We start from the raw sequence: 22,207 nt of genomic DNA on the forward strand, positions 1-22,207 counted from the left end.
GCCATCTCTATACAGCGTAATGGCCTTGGTTCTTTGCCACTGTTTGTGTGTTTTTTTTATCATAACAATAATGCTTTTTGGATTAAAATGGGTATTCTGAAATAAATTAGCACATTCTGACCTTTGGTAAAACACAGGCTATAAAATAAAATCATCAAGAATAATTCTCTCTGGTCAGAAAGACTCACCAGCAACTCTTCTTCCTGAGGAGACTGAAGTCCATCTGTCTCCTCAGATTCTGATGAGCTGCACCATCAAGAGCATTATTACATTCAAATCACATTTACATTTGCGTTTGGCAGACACTTTTATCCAAAGTGACTCACATTTGGAACAACAAACAAGCATCCGTAAAGTAAATTCTACGAGCAACCATAGATACTAGTAAGAGCTATCAGCAAAAGCTGGAAGACCTGCTAAGACGGCATTGCAGTAGTCGAGGCAAGAGATAACCATGGCCTGAAGCTGGGTGGCGTACTGAGATGGTTAGGGCCTGATTTTTCTTATGTTGTATAGAGCAAAGCAGCACGACCGAGAGAAAGCAGCAACATGGTCTGAAAAGGACATCTGGTCATCAATCATGATACCCACGTTTCTCCCCACCCTGGTTGGAGTGATGGTTGTGGAGCTGATTTTTACTTTGATTTTATGATGGATAGATTGAACTCTTGGTCATCCCTGTAAGCAATGTTAGAGAGTTTAGTTGAATGTGGCCAGACTTCATGAGTGATCGGCCCCAGTGAGGTGGTGTAAATTGAGAAGAGAAGGGGCCATAGCACCAAGCCTTGGCGCACCCCGCCAAGACAATTCAATCGTAGGAACGCCAAGAGTGGAACAACAGGTGAGTAAATTCTGGAGACGCTCTGGTGACACTATGGCGGGTAAAAAACATTCACCATCTGCAGCAGAAGGCCAGACTTCATAGCAGCAGATTATGAAGTCGGGACAGGAAAACCAAGTTGAGAGGAAACTGACCTGACCTGCTACAACAGAATGGGGGAAAAAATATTACTCTGAACTACAGTATGACTCTGAACTACTGTTATTTTACTTGTTATTGTTAATTCCTCTAAAAATTGTATATTCCTAATTTAAATTATATTATTGTACATACAATATTAAGTTATACTTAACAAATTATCTTTCTTGCACTTAAAGGCAAAAACTATCTGCATACAGTTAATGTACTAATGTACTACTGCATATGAGAGACCAAGATGACGTGCTGAGCTTATCTGAGTGCCGACTTATTTTCCCTGTTACATGTAATGTGGAATGTGACCGCACTGCAAGGCAAGGTCAGACAAGGAAAGTTTATTTATACATCACATTTTATACACAAAGGTAATTCAATGTACTATATAAAACAACATTAAAATGCAAATTGAAAAAATAGAAACGTTTTAAAGTAAACAATAAAGTTAAGAGCAGCGACAAAAATACAGGATAGGATGGTCCATGTACACCTCCGCCCAAAGTTGTGTTGAACTTGATTGATTATAGGATAAACAAATGGAATGGAATAGGAATTAAACCTAAATGAGAGAAAATGCGTGTTTTTTGTTTTTATTATGTCTACAGTATATCATCTGCCCCTACTGCATATGTAAAAACAAACAAATAAAAAAACACGTCAGTGGCTATCTTGCTTTAGCATACATGTTATCATTTACGATCAGCAAACAATATTGAAACAGTGATCTGATGAGGTGGGCCAGGTCATAAAAAATTAAACATTCTTATTACAGGAGGGTGGGTGAAATAGGGTGAAGCGTCTCCCCATTAAGAGAAAAGGATCGGCCAGGATCATTGGTAATTAATGTTCTGTGTCCTTCAACACATTCAAATGGTCTCTTACACAGTCCAGGTTCATACAGTGAAACAGTTGGGAGTAGGGCTGAGTGTTGTTGCTTAAATGTCCCATGATATTTGCTGTGACATTACTGAGCGCATGGAAACGTTTACAATTACTGACAGCAGCCTCTCTAATCGTTAAAGTAAATCCTATAATACAACAATACAATACACACAATAATGAAATTATTGTATTGTATCTCTTGACATAATTTAAAAGGCAATGTAGTCTACAGGGACCAGTAGAGGTGGAGCAAAATGTCCATGCAGTTGCTAGCCTGTAAATCGGAGAAAATCATTTGTTCTGGATCATTTGTTCTGGATGGCTTATGCATACATGCGGATTCGGATCACGTCAGATCCAATCCCGTGGGATGATTTTTTATCTTTATTCAAGAGCGTGGTTTTTCAATTTGAGAGCATGACTTTTTGATTTTATGTTCAGATGTTGTAATGCTTTCCCTCAAAACGCTGCCCTCGCACTCAAACAGCCCCTGCTTGTGCTTAAATTCTCTTAGACTTCTGCTCTGCTCTCAGATTTTTTGTGCAATAAACTTGTCAAAATCCCCCAACCAAAAGGATGCCAGGTGTAGTGCTGACCAATGAAAAGATCCCTGCCTCGTTGCAGATGTGTTCGATTTATGGGCTATATGGGTGGTTACTCTTAAACCCGGTTCATCCACTCACTACACTTCTTTTGCTTTCTTTACAACTTTTGGAATAAAATGACACTTTTACATATACCAGTGCCCATACATTTGACTATAATCGCTACATACTGTATAATAGTAGCCGTATACCACACGGGCTTCCCATCAGGGTGCTGGAGGAGAAAACAATGTCATGGTCAAGGATCTCCAGTGAGTTTATATTAATAGTACTATTACTTCCTTCAAACTGAATTGATTAAAGTCATATTTGCACACAAGAGATTAGACAGAAAATTACATTTTTATCTACATACACCACAGGTTGCCTTCCATGGAAATTGCTATGTTGCACTGCCATGTTTCTACAGAAGCCCAAAACGGACAAATTGTTCTGCGTCACTATGTTCTTTTTTTATTCCAGCACTGTAGATGCTTGTCACTAAGTTGGATACGCACCAAGAAGAAAAAGAGGTAGTGGTAGTAGTAGTAGTCGACTGGTTTTTAGAAGTAAGGAGAGAAGTAAAATTTGGACAAATGGAGGACCACACGTATTATTTAGCACAAGCTGACGGAGCATGTATCTCCGTCGTCAAAGAAGTGAAAACATGATGAAGCCAAACGAAGTCGGGAGAGCAACCTCACCTAAAATTTGCACACTTAACCTTTAATCCAATATTACATCATCTCAACCAATAAAAAGGAAATGGAAGAAACACTAAATATAGATAATCTTGCACAACAACAACAACAAGTCTAAGCTAGTTTTTAAGACCTACAATCAGAATACTTATGACTTATAATACTTATGACTGGCACTGTAAACACTAGCTTTAAGACCGCTTAAGACCTTCACTTAAGAAACCACACCTTGATCCATGGCATCCATGTCAGTCTCTAAGCTTCCATGCTTTTCAAATGAATTGAATTTTTTTTGTTTTGTCTCAGAGCATTTTATTTATTGATTGCTGTCCAGATGTAAAGGGAATTTCAACAAATGTAAATAAAATACTTCTGAAATATATTGAGTATGCTGTGTTGGCTATAGCAGCAGTAATCAGTATTGCTGTCTGGAGCTGATGTGCTGGTTCTGGGACCTTCTCATCCATATTAGCTTCTCAGCAGCAGCTGAAGCTACAGTTTGCCAACCCACAACTTAGCTAACATTAGTTGCATTAGTTGCTGTGTCACTGTTCAATCTGTATCATGGTGTTTCTCAAGGTATTTGATTTCTCCGGAATTAACCTCCAGAGATTCATTTATATTTAAAATTCAAGCATCCCAGCTTTAGTATATAAACACAAATTAAGTAATTAATGCTCTGGAAAATGACTTTTGAAACAGCTGCCAGGCTCCATACATTAGCTATTAGGCAGTGTCTACATAGACAGTACTTTACATAATAGGATAAATTCATTGTTGATATTAATAAAAAGTAAGCTTAACAGACATTTTATAAGAAAAACTGAATGCTCCAAATAGCAGTGTGCTGCGTTTTTGAACTAAAGTGGTTGGCTTAGTAGACCTTTGAAGCACTCCCATTTCATTATTAACACTGTTTTTTGCCCTCACTGTCAAAGATGTAATTGTTATTAATTCAGAGCAGGTTTTCTGAGGATAAAAGTTGGGTGTCAGTCTCTCACTCATACTTCACAACTAAATGCTCTGCATGCCCTGAAAGTCATTGACTTTTCTAAACATCCATTGCTCAAGGGCACCTACTGTGGGTGAAAAAAACCCTCAAACGGGCCAGATGCTTTTGGGTCTTCACACACTCCATTAAAGATCTTTCAGTAAATCTAAGCTAAGCCCAGTAGAGTCACATGACTTGGACTCACAAATATGATGACTTTAGACTTGACCTGTTCTAAATCTAAAAAGACTTGCAACTGCACTTTGACTTTAACACCAATGAGTCGTGCTTTAGTCAGACTTGAGCTTTTTTTAATCAAACTGACTTGATACTGTTATGAGTCTGCAGTTCTCCTCCCCGACCCCTTGTGTTTTTTTTCTCTTCCCTCCCTGTGTCTCCTGTTAGTCTGTCTTGTCTCTCTGTGTAGTCTGGGCGTGGCTTCTCACTCTGCGCCTGGCGCTCCACCTCCACCTGCACACCTGATCCACATTCCACTAATCAAGACTCTGCAGTATATTAACCCGGTTCTTCACCTCTCTTGTCGCCAGATTGTCAGCTTACCTCAGTGGTATTTGTGCTGTGGCCTACAAATCTTGAGTTGTATATTCTGTTTATTTCTTGTGAGTTCAACTTACCTTGTCTCTCTGTGCTCAGGATCACTGCCTGCCTGGAGATTCTGCAACTGCCTTGCTCAGCTCACTGCCCGCCTGGAAATCCACTCGCTGGTCTGCCCTCTGCCCCGCTCTCACACCCTGTTTTTTAAATAAATTCCTGGATTTAAACCTGCCCTGAGTCCGCTCTTGAGTCAGTTCACCTAGTCTGCCATAACAGATACCCTCTCCAATCATGATATAAAAAAAACTGTGTGCAAGAACACTTCATTTAATTCATGAATTGATATGACATTTGTTGTGTGAAACTGCAAATCTGCCTTTTTTCTGTACTGGTTAAGGCTTTATTTAATTTTTTTAAGTCTTAAAATATGAAATGGTATTAAATTTGGTGAAGAGCACATTGTGTCAAAATTTAGGACTTGAGACTTGAGTCAGGCTTGCCTGTCTTGACTTGAGACTTCAGTGCTAAGACTTGAGATTTACTTGTGACATATAAAACAATGACTTGGTCCCACCTCTGCATCGCAGGGAGCAACTGATCAGGCTCCATTGTACATTCATTTATGTACTTTGAAACTTTTGTGGGCCTTATCGCAAGGTCCACCTTTTCTAATCTCATCCTGTCTGATTTTTGACACCATTTTTAAGTTTCATTAACTCATTAAGTCATTGCATGTACCATAGTAGGTGGTGTGTTGTTGCTTTGTGTTATTTGCATGGCTAGTTGTGTCTAAATGGTGTCTGCCGTAACTGTACTGATGTTTTAGTGTTTCTGGATGTTTCGTGTGTTTTTTTTGTTGTGAGAATTGTTCTCTGTTGTTGTTGTTTTTATAGTGTCTTGATGTACTTTCTGTACAGGTATACTGTATATTTGCAGTTGTTAAATTCACAGCTAAGCACAAGACAAAAGCAGGAACTAAATCGGAACTAGATACGAGTGTTAAGTATGGAGCTGGAGCCACAGGGCAAATAGTTTGGCCTCCATGTTTGTTTGGTTTTCAGGTACTTCTGTATTATTTAACAACAGGTTAGATGTATTGGAATTTTGTTAACAAGTTTGAAACTGCTTATTATGGTAACTCAGATGACATTTCGGCATCATGGGAAATGTACAAAAGACACAGAAAGTGGGGCCAATGGCGTCTGCACCCATAGTAGTTTAATCCAACTATGATTCGCAAAATTACGTAGGTGGGGAAAAAAGGTTATAACTGGTAGAAAAGACTATGAACATGCTAGGTCTAGGTTGTAATAAACCAGAATCATCTTTTAATAACCACCCAACCCTCCTCTTGTGCCGTAGTCAGGATTTATTATTGCATATAGTGTAATTTATATTGCAGCCTCTAGGTGCTGCTAGTTAGGCTTTGCACTAGTACTCCTGCTCTTTTAGGCAACAATATCCCTTTTAAGTTTCTTTCTTTGCTTGGCCGATGAATGCTTAAATTAGCATGGCAGTTGTCAAACATTGTGTTGTCAGGAGAATGATGTAATGTTCCTTTATCCCTCGTAAGCCGTCTGTTACTGCTGATATTCACACCTGCGCTGAAGAAGAAGCTCTATTGAAGATTGTTGCTGGGTCTCTAGATGTGAGAGGATTAAAGCAGCTACAAATCAATGTGTGGATGACTCAGTCAGACAACTGCTGCTTCATAGTATGAAGAAGAGGAGACAGCTCGCTGTGTGTCATTCCCACCTTCAACAGCTTCCTTCTGATGTAAGGAATGAAGCTTGTTTGTAATTTAAAAGATAGTTTGTGTGTTCTGTACCTCAGCACTAGGTGTCTCTCTATCCAGGGAAATTCATGATTGTGCTGTGGTGTTTAGATTGAGGATGACATACTGTAGTTACATCTCTGTTTCTTCTATGTGTTTTTTTGACTACAATCCCTCAAATATACCCTGCCTGTCTGTTACCCTAAAACGTGAGTCTGAGGCCATTCCATATGCAAAACCATTCTCAAAATGATAAGCTTGAAAGCAGTGTATCAGGCTGGGCTGACAGGTACTCCCTCTATCTGCAGCACCATATGGATGAGTTATAAAACTTGTGATCACCTTGAGATGTTAGATGATACCAGAGAACTGAGAAGTCATTTTTATGACACATTTTATGGAGATAAATCAGGGCCAAATGTTTTGTTAATTTGAAAAAAAAAAAAAAAACTGTAGTAGAAAAACTAAAACTTGTCCCTATGATATAAAAAATTACCACTGTGAGATACTGTCCCAAAGTATCTATTCAAAAGGGCTCATACCTTTTACATCTTACAGTTGGCGCTGGACGCCATGATGAGTAAATACTGCAGTGTGCTTATTGTAGTTTGTGGTAGTGGAAGAAGTCCATTCTCAAAGTGTCGCTGCTGAACTGCACAAGCTGCCACAGTTTATTGCTCTTATAGTGTAAATGGAGTCACGTGTTGCCCAAAACAGCTTTTTAAACATAACTTTACCACTGACATCAGTTTAATTACTGCCAATCACATGTATATGGCGGATAGAATGCATTGAGTCACAGTTATCGCAGTACCAACAGTTCCTGAAGGAAACATGACTGAAGAGAGTCTTCTGCCTTATTTTTTAGGGTGTCACTTATGATTCCACGCCCTTCTCATTTGAAGCCAAGCCCCCTTCGCAAATTCAGGGCCAAAAGTCTGAAACTACAAAAAACTGATCAGAAACTGAAAAAATAAGATTTGAAGGTGTAAAAAGGTGAAAAAATAAAAAGAGGAACTGAAAAAAATAAATCAAAATTTACAAAAGTGAAAAATGGAAATTAATAATTTATAATAGAATTAAATCAACATTTTATTTAAACTGAAAAAAACCCACTTTTTTAAATTTTGAATACATGGGTGTATTTTCAAGTTTAAACTTCAGCAGGTGGAGCATGTGCAGAAGATCACCCTAATGTTACAATTAATTGCCCAAGAGCATTGCTCCCATGCCTCAAACACACTGCAAAGTATATATGGATGTTCCTTCCCTGCCAATGCACGCAGTAATAACCTCAGGTCAGCAAAATGATCAGAACTCCCATATGACCACTCAGATGTAAGAGTAGCAAGAGGATATACTAAAAGAAAAGTGTGATTTATTCCTGGAAATTAATAATCTTTAAATCCATTGAAATCCTTAAACTGTCACAGTTAACAAAATATTTAACATTTTATTATCTATTAAACTTAAACAATATTACTTTACATCTCCTTTTTTTTTAAATTATTATACACTAGAATGTAGTTTTTCATGAATTCAAATTTTTTATTGGATTACATCTGTGTCATCTTATATTGGTACTGTATTATCAATAACCAGTTGCACTATGAAATGTTGTAAAACTAGTGAAGGTGGAATCTCCATCAATAGATGGATAGATTGATAAATAATCTTTAACAAAATTATTTAAAAAAATAATCCCAGAGGGACATGAAGCTATAGCATATGACAGTCACAGAAATGTCAAAGTCTCTCAGGATTTGTTCTGGTCAAGCAAGGTTGTGTCTGATGAATTCCAGGAAAATAATCGCAAGGTTAATCTGCATTTTTGAGCCTTTTATCTCACATTTTTTATATGTGAGATAAAAGCTCTCCTCTGATGTGGGTATGGAAAGGGTAAACATCTGTCTGCAATGATCACATCTGCAAGGCCCCACATGGACACATTTGTAGATCAGTGAACAGTACAACAGAGCACAGTTGGCCCAGGTTTCCTCTGCAGTGACAGATGGTGTAGTGATTGTGTTATGTGCTCGGCAACCTGCCCCTTTCCCCAACCACCACACACACAAAGCTCTCATCCTCCAGGGTCTAGTACACTGCTGTTTAGATAGTAAACATCGATATTCCAGCTATTTGCTGATTATTTCCACATTTTAGCTTGAGTGCTCTTGATAATCTCATGGCTGGGACTGATGTTGTGTATGACTATGTGCTGGCTCAAAAGACACAGGCAATGATATAATTGCAATATAAACATTGTATAATATTGTACTATTTGGCTTTTTTGACAAAACCCACATACTGTTTAATCCGAGAGTTTGGCATCAGACCTAGCATTTCTCTGTTGGCCCTTAAATAAGCAGTGATAGGGAGACAACGGTGGTTTGAATTCAGTTTTGCCCAGGTTCCATGCAACTGTTGGTAATCCAAAACTGAACTTGGTGTTTTGTTGTAAAATATTTCCCCCACTAGCAGTGGACCCTAAGAATGGCAATGTTGAACTGTTGGTGCAACGCTTTTGTACACAGCTATGTGTCAACAACCAGGGACCAGATTTGTATGAAATTTGGTATTTGTTGTCCCTAGAAAATCAATCAATACATTTGTAATTGTAGAAATTATAAATCTAGTTTTATGAACTAGAACTAGGTACTCTGCTGGATTGCTTACTTTGGATTGTGATTGAGTCACTGGCCCAAGTTAAGGAGCTCAATTATGGTCGGATTCAAGAATGAGAATAAGATGGAATGTGTGTTTCAGATTCAGTCAGATGGTGTAGGGTCAGAAGAAGATATAATCTATATAATTAAAGGGGCTGAAGTTAGTCTTTCACAGATTGTCTGGGCAAATTTGGGAACCTAGTGGAGTTTTCAGTAGAACCACTACGCCTTAGCTTTTAAAGTATTGAGGTCGTTCAGGCATCTGATCAAGATGTCTCTTGCAAGTACGCCAGCACGTCCAATTGGTAGGTGACCTTGGACTACCTCACCATCACTGTAAGTTATTCACCATTTGTTCCAATAAACGCCTCTTATTTTACCGGCTCCGCTTGAGTGTTTGCATCTGGGTTCAAAACCTCTGTTTCCCTCAGGATCCCCCAGAAAGACATGAAGGATGTTGCTGGAAAGAAGGATGCTGCCACCGTGACCTGGATAAATAAATAGTTGTATGAATACAGGTAAAGCCTGTGTCTATTGATTTTAACCTCTCATCTTTGCAGATTCACACAATATTTGCATGACGTGCTCTCAGTAAACCAGCCAAACAATGAGCTAACAAATATACCCCCGACACCCAGAGCAGAAACAATGGGGCCGGTTGAGCTTCTGTCATTGATCCCATTGACACAAGAAACGGGGCCACGGTATTAAGAGTCAGTGACATATGGAAGGTAAGTCTTCCACACTAATGATTGGTAAAATTCATTGAACCTTTAAGTGAGTGCGAAGCGTGTATAACTGGAACTTTAATGATGTTCATGGCAAAAGTTCCACTTGTGTGCCAGAATCCAAATCTAACTAGCTTGTTGACATTCAATTTATTGAGTACATTCATGCTCCTCAAAAGACTAACTGCCTCCCTTCACAGGCTTTTATATTTTAGACAGACTTTCAGAATAAAATTAAATCGATTGTTTGGTTTTTGCAGCCTCTAGGGGTTGCTCCTGGGGCTTTAGACTTCAAGGATCCATCTTCTTAAAACAGGACTGTGCACCTCTAAATCTAACATTACATCTATTACAGTGGAGGGTGTAAATAGTAAAAATTTGTATGAAGACTGAAAGTGTCAGGGTTGAATAATGAATTGTTCCTCTCCAAACAACTCACTGTGCTTCAGTGCTTTTTATGTTGTTTTCAATGAATGGCAGCATCACTGTGAATTGGTTTAATTAGTTGCAAACGTCCTGCCTCATGCTGGAATTGTAGCATTAATTCTTTTCCGAATATTGTGTACTTGGACTGAGTACAATCTTTATGCATAATGAAAACAAACTTGAATAGAGACACAAATTCAGGGATATTAACAACTGGAGTGTATGTGTTTCTCCATTAGAGAAACAGGGAAGCATACAGGGCAGAGGACATCATGATGGGCCATCACTCCCAAGCCCCCCAACCCAATCCTTCTGTGGTCAGATTTATATACTGTTTGTATTTGTTTTCACATAGATTTACTTCAATTATAAATGCAACCTATACCTAAAATGGTATGGTTTAAGAGTGGTTGTGTTCCCTACCTGAAGGGTCCGTTTGAACAACTTAATGATGTGGTATTCAGAAGTATGCCATCATGTGAAAATGTGACATGCTGATGGCACTGAAAGAAAAGTAGAATTCATCCTCCTGAAAACAATGAAAGTACAGAATTTCTGTAATATCGGAAACAATGTTTTAGTGATGGGATTTCAAAGGTCACAAAACATGGAAGATAGATATATGTGGGCAAACAATGGAGCACCGATCAGAATCACAGTCAGAATTTGCCCTTGTCAGAGTCACTGAAATCGTCATGCTGCCCATTTTTCCTTCTTCTAACACATCAATTTTCAGGATAAAATGTTCACTTGTTGCCTAACATACCCCCCCCGACAGGTGCCATGATAACGAGATAATCAGTGTTATTCACTTCACCTGTCAGTGGTCATAATGTTGTGCTGATATGTGTTTATTAAGGTGGGATTCATTCTCCAGCATGATCTATGTTGGTGCTCAGAGTTATTTTGGAGTCTTATCTGTCTACTCTGTGTGAGCATTTGCTATAAATGGTTCATTTCCTTGACAGAGAAAGGTGGAAGTGTCATGAACAGAGAAAGGTGGAAAGGCGTTTATGTCCAGGAGTAGCACTGCTATAACAGGAAGCTAATCTCTGTGTTTGAAGGCATAGGGTGTGCAGAACTCTACCTTTCAAAGGCACTATCACTGTTAAAAACTCTCTCTACTATTACAACTTCTATGTCATCTGCTGAGTTGTATACTTTTATTTTCCTTTGTTGTTTTTTAGACCTTACATTTCCCTCTGTAATATATTGCAGTATGTTATTTAATGAATGCATTTCTATTTTAAATTGAGCCGGCATGATGTTTTTCTCTTTGTTATGTACTTACATGAGAAACCTGGTTGGCATTGGTTACTGTGAGTAAAGAAGCCTCTCCTCTAGCTAAGGGGCTCTCAAATCTTTCCATGCCTTTCTTATGTTTAATTCTGTTTGATAGCACTATTTAACCACATTTTCATCAGGGAAAGGCAGTGCTCTGCATTGTTCGTACCTGTTTTGATGTTAAATAAAATTGAAATTGAGTCATTCTATTTTTCCATAATAGCACTGATAATAATAGTAAGGCTGGCCTCATTCACCTGTCACTCTTTCTTAACATTACTGTTAACTGCTAGATTGGCCTGACAAAACAGCAGACCAATCCTTCCTCCGGCACCATAAAAAGGGCCCCATTGTTTGGTTCAAATGGATCATTTTTGGATATTTAGATCATGATATACAGTATGGAAACCATATGTGATTGTGGACAGATGCAGCAATTTGTTCCCATTTATCCACAAGGGCATCAGTGAGGTACATTGATTCTGTATGATAAGGTCTGACTATTATTTCAGTTCTTCCCAGGGCTCTGTGCAAGGCAGTCTTCCTCAAACTCTTGAGACAAAGGTGAAAGAACACTATTGTCTAACTACTCCTCTCCTTTTATACAGACTGACAGGTAACTCGTGGATTGGACAGTTTTGGCAATTGTCATCCTGCATCATCAGGACCCACGGGGGAAATAAAATCTGTTGACTGACAGGAGTTTATGCTTCTGATGTGTACATTTATATTATTTGGTGTTACATAGAGCTCACAAAAGAAATAATACTTACTGCAAGCATTACTAGTATTATTAGACTGTAAACTGGAATCACTGATACAACCGTACTATGCAAGGTTTACTTGTGAACCACACCAGGGTTTGTTTTAACAAGACCAAACAGGTTAGGTGTGACATGCACATTTCATCATGTTAGCTGATCTTCATTTTCATTTAAGGGAGAGCTATAGTTTATTAAAATGTATACTTTACATTCATTTCTCAGGCCATCAATTCTCTTAGTTAAGATAACTTTGTACTAGCCACAGTAATTGCTGTGACCATGGATATCAAAACCACTGTCCAGGTTCAGTGAAATTTGCATTGGCAGGCGCAAGATCCTGATCTGCAAGCAAGAACTGGACTGATCAATGATTGAGCTAAACAGTCAAGACAAACTATTGCTATGCCTCACCAGATCTCAGTGTGACAGATCCTATTTACCAAGTCTTGGAGATGCCAATGCTAAGCTGCCTGCACTCTATTCATTTCTGCCTCATATAAAGATGTATTAGTTAGTTCAGTGCATAATTTCTAGGTTCAGTTGCAAAGTTACAAGGTAGATTTATTTTGTCACAATTCAACAGGTTGTTGAATGAATTGAGTTTGTAACTCCCTTCTGCTTCGTAGCAGATGTACAGTGGTGTGAAAATGTATTTGCCCCCTACCTGATTTTTTTTTTGTCACACTGAAATGTTTCAGATCATCAAAGAAACTTAAATATTAGACAAAGATAACACAAGCAAATGCAGTTTTTAAATGAATGTTTTTATTATTATGGGGGGGGAAAATCTAAACCTACATGGCCCTGTGTGAAAAAGTGACTGCCCTCTAAACCTAATAAGTCGGTCAGACACCCCTCACCAATACACCATGCTTCCATATATAACGTGTACCTACTGTAATATTCCCCCAAACCAGCTGAGTGGTATGTGCTGTGGATCATTGTACTCACTCGCACTCATTAACTTACTCCATGGTGATCAGAAGTGGCCATGGAGTACACAACTCATACTAGCCTACAGTAGCCTACAAGTCATTTTCACAGCAGCGTGCACCAGATTGGGGTCATGAGAAATTTAAAAATAAATAAATTAAGGACAAATTAAGGACATTTTGCATTGATAAAAGGGCACTTTTGGCATCAAAGGGCAGGTGCTGAAGCACCCAGAGCACCCCCCTCTGTACGTGTCTGATGTCATATTTAACTGACGTTGCTTTAAAATGACGGCTCCAAGGCATGTACATCTAATTTCGTTAAATGCCTGTCTCCTCTCTCATTGCGTCTCCTCTCTCATTGCGTCTCCTCCTCGATCCTCTACTTGCATCTCGGAAGCAAGGAGGTTCAAACCAAGAAATGAGAAAGGCCTAATGAACTCCCCTAATCCATGTGGTACACGATTTTAGATTCCTGGGTACAGCAGGGAACAATTTAAGTGAGACACACAACAAATAGGAATGCCGGGCTGCTGTAGTTAAGTCAAATAGCTATGATATGGCGATACCTTCCAACATTTAGCCGCCAAACAGAAAATCTACCTGCATTTGGCACTTGGTGGTTGTTAATTTCCAGCCCTGATCATAACCAAACCACAGAAGATGTCAGTACACTGCATGTGATACATACATTACACTAGATTTGTTTTGTTCATTTTTAGAAGGTCCACTAAAGCATGCGCTCTGACAACAACAAACTATTTGTTTTCCAAAGTAAACCTTGCATAGTGCATCTGAAAATAATTTGTTTGCTCATGGCCTGCAGAGGGGTTGGGGGCTGGGGGTGGCAGAAATACATTCCCAGATGTACTTGAAATGACAAGACCAATCACATTTGTATTCAGGCTAGCAGACAGAGGAGAGGACTGTGCTGGCAAATCTGTAGTAGTATGGGTGCACACATCTGTGTCCAACAGTGGAACAGGAAACATTTGCTGTTGTTGTCGAATATGAAGTATATAATATGAAATCCACAATTTTAAAGAAATGACACTCTCACAACATGATTGACAGCAGAAGATGAAAACAACTTGTGCTATTTTTCTCAAGTATGGCAAACAACTTCATGGTTGGTAAGACTGTATCAATCCTTTATATTCCTGAGATGTGGAATGATGATTTCAGATAATGTATGAAGCTTTGAAATTGAACTTGTTGCTTTCCAGTGTACTTATTCTGTGACATTTCCATTTTTATCAGCAAAAAGAAATGTATTCTCAGAACAATATTGGTTAATGAGAGTTCATCCATTAGTCATCAGAGACCTGCACTGGAGAACTCTGAAGAGGACGTGAAACAGCCATCAGGAGTATGTGACAGCTGATGGAGCTTTATGTTTGTCGTCGGAGGTACAGTATAGACAGAGGGGGTGTAATTACAATGAATATTTGATTTAAACAGAGAGGCGGTAGTGGAGTGACAGCTCTAACACAATAATTGATGTGATGTTTGGGTGTAAGAAGGACTGTTTCACATGGCGGGTTGCTCAGAACGAAGCAGATGTTTCTCTTGTGTCTCAGTGACTTTTTGACTGAGTGGTCTGCACTGAAATAATTTTTTTTCCACATTGCCAAGATGAATTTGGCTCGATATATATTCATAGATGTGAAAACGTATTCTGAACTAGGCTTGAAGGCTGGAATTTTGTGTGTTTCATTTCCAACATTCCCTTTTTGCAGGTAAAATTATTTCACCCAGGATTTTTAGCATGTGTGTGTGCCTGTGTGGTCATGTACTGGCTATGTACTGAAGCCAAGAGACCTTTTTCAGACCTCTCATAACATTTCCATACAACTGTTCCTAAAATCAACCAAGCAACCATTCCAACCAACCTCAAAATGCCGCTGGTTGGAATTTGTTTTGAGTAAGTGAAAGGCAGAATAAATCTGTAATCAAACACTATGCCAAATTACACATCATCCCGTGTTGTCTCCTCTTTCTCCTCCCGTGTTGTCTCCTCCTTTTCATCCATATGCACGGTGCGAGAGGAGAGGGAGAGATGCTCTTTGAGATTACTGTGAGCAGCATGCATGGGAATAAATTAGCCTACAATATAATAGACTAGTGGTCGGCAACAGGCGGCCCGTGGGCCAAAGCTGGCCCTCCATCAATAATATCTGGCCTGTGGCCTGAGCAAAAAACCCAAACATTATTGCGGCTGGTGCTGAAACAGATCTCAATCATGACAGCAAAAGTTACTCACATAATCATATCCTCTTAAGTGGTTGTGCCTATAAAATAAAAGCACGAACGTCTTTGCAAAAGTACTTTAGGTCGTGTTTAATTCAGAGCTTTTACTTTGAAAAGTTCTGAAGGAAATTCAAAAGAATCTCTGGCTTGCTTGACACACCTCTGAAAAAGCCGTCAGAAAAGGTGAGATCGGATTCCCCCGAATGAGAAACGCAGGAACTTCCTCAGCCTGGAGATGCTAGGGAAATGAAAATAAGCGTCCATGGGTTGATGTGGACCAATCGCCGGGATGTACGCACTGCTGCATATGCTAAATTGTAAACATGTAAAACATGTGGGGATTGAACACACAACCTGTGCACTGCTGTCTGAGTTTAACAGGCACACAGTAAATGATGGATTATAAATGATAAATTGACTACGTTCTGGCCCGCCATCTAATGACTTGAAAAAATTTGGCCCGAAGCCAGACTTGTTTGCCGACCCCTGTAATAGACATTAGTGTATTTCTCACTTTCCCCCTGATGGTCTGAATAACTTTCTAGATTTGTTGCTAGTCGAGGGTGTCGATGGTGCAGTGGATAAGACACATGCCTTTGGTGTGAGAGACTTGGGTTCAATTCCCACTGTGACCCATCCCTGAGCAAGACACTTAACCCCTAGTTGCTCCAGAGGTGTGCGACCTCTGACATGTATAGGGTTCGGTCAGAAAACACATCCGTCTGCCTGTTGAACTTTTTACCTGTCTCTACGTTCTTTTTATCAGCCCCGTGAGTTTCCACAATTTTTCATAACAACAGTGTACATCCACCCAAAGGCAAATGCAGCCTCTGGCCCTATCTTTGATGAAGTGCAAAAACTGCAGTCATTCTCACCTGATCTCTCAACTTCATATAGGGTGATTTTAACAGGTCTCCCTTAAAAAGACACTCACAAACTTTTACTAATATATCTCCTGTCAAACCAGGTGGGAAAAAACATTAGACCTATGTAATGGGTCGGTAAAGGATGCTTATAAATCACTCCCCTCCGAATAAGCTTTGGTGTTTCGCATGTGCAGGGCTCCGATGTCAAGTTAAATATGCAAGTGTAACGCCCAGTTTCACTTTCAAAATAAACCTAGTGGTTAATGTTGTAACCAATGTGGTTAGGTTTAGACAACAAAGGTACTTGGTTAGGTTTAACAAAAGATCATGGTTTGGGTTAAAATACCTACATTAGTTATGTAACATACATAACTTAACTACAAATAATCAATGTTGAGTTTAAAAAAAATGTACTTCAACAGCTTTTTCTGGTGTCCCACTACAATTTGAGTTGGCTCATCAGGGGCTTCATTGTCTTGGCTCCATTCATTCCAACAAATTACCAGGCAGGTAGGTTGGGGTAACTGAGGGTGAGGGATGTGACAAAAGCAGAAAAATGGCTATCCAAGTTCCCTGCCCTGCTATGGAGACTAGCGCTGAATGATTTTGGAAAATCTAATAGCCATTTTTTTTTACTAATATTGCAATTGTGATTTAATATGCGATTAATTTTTAAGCTCTTTACCTTCTGTATTATTCCAAAATGGACAAGAAATAAATCAATGTATAGTATGACCAACACAACACTGTTCTTTCTTGTGGGTCAGAACTGTGTTATGATGAAATTAGGTGATGCATGAATTATTATTATGAGCAATGGTGGAGAAGAAATATCAAATATGAATAGTTTGAGAAAGATAATTTGAGAGTCAAGTCATGGCATTAAATAACATGATATAATAGCATCAGGTCGGACTACAGACCACAAGAAAAACTAAGTTCCCCACCCCCTCTTCTCCCCCGCAGCCTCCGATGCTGATAAGCAGCGCACTGGCTGTAACCAGGCTGTAACTCAGGACAGACTGGGCCTCTTTCGGACTTGTGCGTTTGGTTTGAAAAGCCGTTTCACAGATATTTCCTGAGCTGACTGGTGGCTGTGTGTGTGACGCAGGTGCCAATCGCCACAATACGCTTACCTTACAACACGTGTCTTTCTGTTGTGCATTTTTCCTGTCTGTCAAAGCGACGGATGGCCCAACAATTTCACCCAACACCACCACCAAGTTACCCGTGGGTGCTACTTTCATTCTCTGTGTGAGACTAAAGTTTCTGTAGTGTCAGCTTCTGTCAAGCTTAAAGCCGTAGTACAACAACAAGTCAAGGTACAGCGTAACATGCAAAGTTGATGCTTTGTCTGCAGACTGGTTTGCTCTTGCGTGTCATGTGACCAGAGCATAATCGCAGACTTCGCAATTAGAAAACCTCGTTTTATCACATCGCGATAATATCGCAAATGCAATTAAGGGTTCAGCCCTCATGGAGACAGACTACATTAGTCACATGTTGAGTTAAACCAGGGGCATACTGGGGCAAAAAATGACCTGGGAATTTGTCTGTGATAAGCACACTCTCGTACAAAGCATTTGTTGGGGGGTGAGTGAGTAAGCATTCTTGAGAATGCAAGATGTACAGTGCATCACAAAAGGAGCTATTAAAATACATTTTCAAAACTTTAAAAACCTATCTAGCTCTCCTCAAATAAAGTAATCACCTCAGCTGAACCCTTGTACTTATTTGGTGTTTTGGTGCACTCTAAAATGATCTTATGTCCGTTTTTCTTTTCTCTTAAATATTTGCAAAACAGTAAGTGCATTTCTCGAACAGCACAACACAATGGTTTACCTGCAAAAGCCTGTAACTTGCTCAAAATCCTTAGTCTCTCTCAAAAGTAAATATTTAGGTCAGTGAACATGTCACTGCCATCAGAATGACAAGTCCTTGTGTCACTGTTTACAAACAAGATGGTAAAAATGTTTAGCCATGGTGTCAATATTGCAGCGTACTATGTAAGTATTTTCTAATGTATACTTTGGCCAAGGTTTTGTTGACAATGAAATGAAAATACACATGACTGCACATTTTCTGTATGGCATATATCAAATTATCTTCAGACAGTTGTACATAATCATTTGCATGAATGTCTCAAAACTTGTCACTTGTGCACATCAAAAAAGCAAATTCGCTCTTTTGATGTGCACAAGTGACAAGATGAAGTGGAGGCTAAACAAGTAGTTTTGAGAATTTAAATTCTGATGAGAAATGTACCAAAGTGACTTGTCGAGGACAGGATCCTGTTACAGGTTTTCTCGATTGCTTCAAAACTTTAACTAGGCTTTTGGACTAAAATTTGGACAAAACCATAGCATCATTTATTAAAAAGGATGCAGAGAGAGATATGAAGAAAGAGGTCGAGGGCACTGGATGGGGGGAGGAGGAGGTGGAAGAGGCGAAGGCAAAGGAAGAGGAGGAAGTGGAGGAGGAGTAGGGAGAGGAGGAAGAGTTGGAAGAGGACTTACATCACAGAGTGCCTCTGCAAAAGTGGGAAAGATCTGGAATGGAAAAGAGGTTATACGTGTTGAGGTATCTAGTCTGGCTGACTGTAAAACAGTCCCGTCTGGCTGTATTTTAGTTGCAAAGGTAATAATGAAACTGTCTGTGATGTCTGTGAAAAGACAATTAAATATTTTGGCAACACCATAAACTTCGCTAAACATCTGAGATTACGTCTGTCACAATAATAGGATGATGTTATGAAGCAGCAGTTCTGAGCAGGATATTTTTATTATAATTAAAGAATATGACAGTAGTTTGATGTCTTGTCATTATACAGCAAATATATGGAATTGGTAAGGCTACAGCCTACTCCTTATTTCCTCATAAATACAGAAACAGGATGGGGGAGGTCACATTGAACTACAAATAAAAAAAGTATTGATATTGGAATCGGTATCGGCAATACCAGCCTGGGTATTACTTGGTAGTGGATTAAGTGGTATCGCCCATCACTAGTATCTAGAAAATATGAAGAAATGAAGGGGATGCAGGGACCAACTGTGCCAATCCCAGTGCCTGGATAATACAGCCCACTAGATCAGTGAAAACAAGGGGTGGAAACCAGGATGCAAAGGCACTCCAAAAACCAAGTGCAGGAAATGTGACGTCCACCTCTGTTTCACAGGCACCAACAACTGCTTATTGGAGTTTTCAATATTCTGGACAAAAAAATATTCCCCAAAAAAACTTGTTTTGAAAGTCTCAACAACATTAGCTTACACAATCATTGGAAGAGTTTTAGGTGATCTGATTTAATGATTGAGAGAGGATGTGGCTTAAAGTGAGCCATACCTTATAGTAAGGTGAGCGCACACCTTTTTGACACAGGTAAAATGGGCCAAAAAAGAGACAAAAAATGCCTTTCAAAAGGATACAAAACAATTGAAATAGCCAAATTGTTAAAGCGGGATCACCACATAATTAAAACGCTTCATCTGTGACAGACAAAACGGTAGCTAAAAACGAATCTCTAGGGTTTCCAGAGAATGGTATGAAAAAGAGAAAATATCCAGTGAGCGGCAGTTGTGTGGACTAGAATGCCTTGTTGATGTCAGAGGTCAGAGGAGAACGGGCAAACTGGTGCGAGATGACAGAAAGGCAACAGTAACTCAAATAACCACTCATTACAACCAAGGTGTGCAGAATACAATCTCTGAACACACAACACGTCCAACCTTGAAGCAGATGGGCTTTAGTACCAACTGAGCATTGTTTAAACACGACAGCCTACCTGAGTGTTGTTGCTGACCATGTCCATCCCTTTCTGACCACAGTGTACCATCTTCTGATGGCCACTTCCAGCAGGATAAAGCACCATGTCAAAAAGCTCAAACCATCTCAAACTGGTTTCTTGAACATAACAATTAGGTCACTGCACTCCAATGGCCTCCACAGTCACCAAATCTCAATCCAATAGAGCACCTTTGGGATGTGATGCATCCTGTATGTGCAGCTGACAAATCTGCAGCAACTGCGTGATGCTACCATGTCAATATGGACCAAAGTCTATGAGGAATGTTTCATCCTTGTTAAAAGTATGCCACGAAGAAGTGACACATTGAGTGTATACTGATGAATTAGTTGATTTGAATCTTGTGAGGAGCTTCTGCACCTGTGATTTCCTGACTAAAACAATTTCTCCTGGCCATATTCACAGTTTTATGGAATAGAAACTGCTTTGTTCAGCAGGAGATCAGCAGGAGATCAGCTCTGTCTCAGCACACGTATTCCCAGCTATATGAAAAGCTAATAGCTTTTTTATGATTAGTATGCCCTAAGATAGATTAATTCATAAAACATTTAAAACTATTGTTAATAAAATGTTATTCCGTATAACATACTGCCAGCATTGACTTCAGATTTATTCTGCCACAGAAAAACTCAAACTGAACACGTGTTTGATCTCTCCTCAGACTGGCAGTGAGTCATCTGAACCCTCATTCCCAGGTGGGCAATACAGCCAGATGGTATGCTGCTAAAAAGCATTGCCAGTGGAGCTGCAGCTGAAGAGAAACATGCAACAATATGAGCCAAAATATTGTGCTGTGAGGGGTGGCAAGATGGGTGTGCTGATTTTTGCCTAGGGTGGCCATGGCCACCACAGGCCACCCCTGGCCCTGCAATTGTTGCTCACTGAAGAAGAGACACAAGCTGAAGCATCAAAAATGGGAAACAAATACTTAAAAACTGACTTTTCAAAGGTTTTATGGACTGTTGATATGAGGGCGACTCTTGATTCAAAGATGGATGGGCCAGTGGCTGAATCACTCAAGGGCATTAGGCAGACTACAGAATAAAAGAGGACAGAGTAAAACCAGAATAAAACTAGTCATAACAAAAGAGGTGAGAGATTTTAATAAAAATACCAAAACATAAACACTGTCAGTAGCTTTGTGTTTTTGCTTTGCGTGACTGATAACACCCAATAAAGCTGGGCATACTCTGCACAACTTTAGAAATCTTGTTGTTTTATTCCAACTCACACTGCAAGAGTAAATTGTCTGTGACATAAAGCCGGAGCTCATGATGTAGGTGCTCACACTGTACGGTCCGATGGTCAGCCACAACCTGAGTTCTCATGCAGGACATGTATAAAACAGTCTGTTGGCCCCTGCAGACCATTCAGACCATAACAGTTGACAATAGACAAAGATTTCTTAGAATGCTCTGAGGGAAGTAGAAGTTTGTTTTTTAGCAATAATGCTAACAGGAAAGAAACGTTCTGCCCTGATCAGCTGTGTGCTGGCACGTCTAAAAAAAGAGGCGCTGGTGTATATTGACCAGGGGGCTGGGAAGATGTGGACAGCATGCCATTTTAATTTTGCAGAGCGATTTGGAGGTACAGATTGTTAACTTGATTGCCAGTGTTGTGTTGCCATGGCACTTTCAGACGCCGTTCAAAACTTTACGCAGGTGCTGTGAGAAAAAAAAGGCACTGATCTTGGGGAGTCCAGTCTTGGTTCTGCATCAGACTGAAGAGGGCCAACCAAAAAAATGTCCAAAATTCATCCGACCATCAGACGGCCATACAGGAGCAGTTGAGCGCTCCTCCCTGCCCCCTGTACACTGCACGGCAAATTACGCTTGACGAAGTGATAATTCGGCCCAACTCTAAAATGAGTCGTGCAGCTCTAAAATTGGACCAGAAAGGGTCTGAAATTGTACAGTGTACAGCTTAAGGAAGCCAAATGTCAGTTTCTGCATCATTGTTTTCGCCTGTCTGCAATCAAACGCTACCACAGAGATTTTTAACGGGGTCAGCAGTGTTTTTAAAC

The sequence above is a fragment of the Micropterus salmoides genome, unplaced genomic scaffold (assembly GCF_014851395.1).
Source record: "Micropterus salmoides isolate LMB-PRFRI ecotype aquatic unplaced genomic scaffold, ASM1485139v1 Ms_hic_scaffold_18, whole genome shotgun sequence".
NCBI lineage: Eukaryota > Metazoa > Chordata > Actinopteri > Centrarchiformes > Centrarchidae > Micropterus > Micropterus salmoides.